This window comes from Engraulis encrasicolus, chromosome 17 (genome assembly GCF_034702125.1).
Source record: "Engraulis encrasicolus isolate BLACKSEA-1 chromosome 17, IST_EnEncr_1.0, whole genome shotgun sequence".
NCBI lineage: Eukaryota > Metazoa > Chordata > Actinopteri > Clupeiformes > Engraulidae > Engraulis > Engraulis encrasicolus.
The window spans coordinates 24,074,082-24,075,201 of record NC_085873.1 but is presented as its reverse complement, the minus strand read 5'-3'; positions in this window follow the sequence as shown (position 1 = coordinate 24,075,201).

Below are 1,120 nucleotides of genomic sequence, written 5' to 3'. Positions count from 1 at the left end.
ACAGGCTTTTTTTTGTGGCCATCTTTATTACTCTGTTCAGTTTGCTTCTCCCCTGGGTATTTCAAATGCCATACCATATAATCATGTTGAATGTTAAGAGACTTTCCACTAGACTCATACAGTTTCAATGATAGTACAGTTTACTCCAAAGGTGTTAAGCTTGCACAGTACATAGAGGTGTTGGGAGCACTTTTTTAAACAAAATCACAATTCACCCTAAAAATTGAGACGACTATCAATGTATGTAGTGTACCAGATATTTAATGTCATTGACTATTTCAACCTCAGTCGTGGCTCAGTGGTTAGAGCACTGGGTTGGCAACCCAAGGGTTCCTGGTTCAATGCCCGACCGGACCACGGCTGAAGTGCCCTTGAGCAAGGCACCTAACCCCCACACTGCTCCCCGGGCGCCGCTCAGCAGGCAGCCCACTGCTACAGACTAGTGTGTGTACTTCAATGTGATTCACTAGTCCAAATGGGATAAATGCAGAGAAAGAATTTCCCCTAGGGGACCAAAATTGGCTCCAATCCAAATTGGCTCCAATTTGCTTCATAACCTCATCCCCTTTAATGAATAGGTGTTGTGCCATGTCTCTAAAATGGCTCCACGGGCCAAATTTGGCACCCGGGCCTGAGTTTGACATCCCTGATCTAAAGATAATCTTGATGTATTATGTACTCGATTGTGGAAATAAGAACCCCTATCCACACACTCCATTCAACACCACGGCTGTGAATGCTTTTTAAAAAAAAAGAATTTGGTTGCAGTGGAAAAAAGCATTCATCTTGTCGAAGCACATTTCTGCCTGCTTAGGTCTTGACAGTTTTCACTTTGCTTGATTTAAAGGGACACTGTGCAGGAAATAGTCAAAAAAGGTACTGCAACTATGCTGCTCATTGAAACTTGGCTGCCTATTGCCAAATTTGATCTCAACATGAAAGTTTACTAAGTAATAAACGAATATTTTCTAGTATGGTCCAAGTAGTCATTTTTGCAGCTAAAAATGGCTACTTTTGGAAATTCAAAATGGTGGACCATGGAGAAGATCCCCCTTTTCATTTATGAAAAGTGCAATTTTTCCAGTCATAATGAATATTTAGAATTTGATGCTGGTGGTAA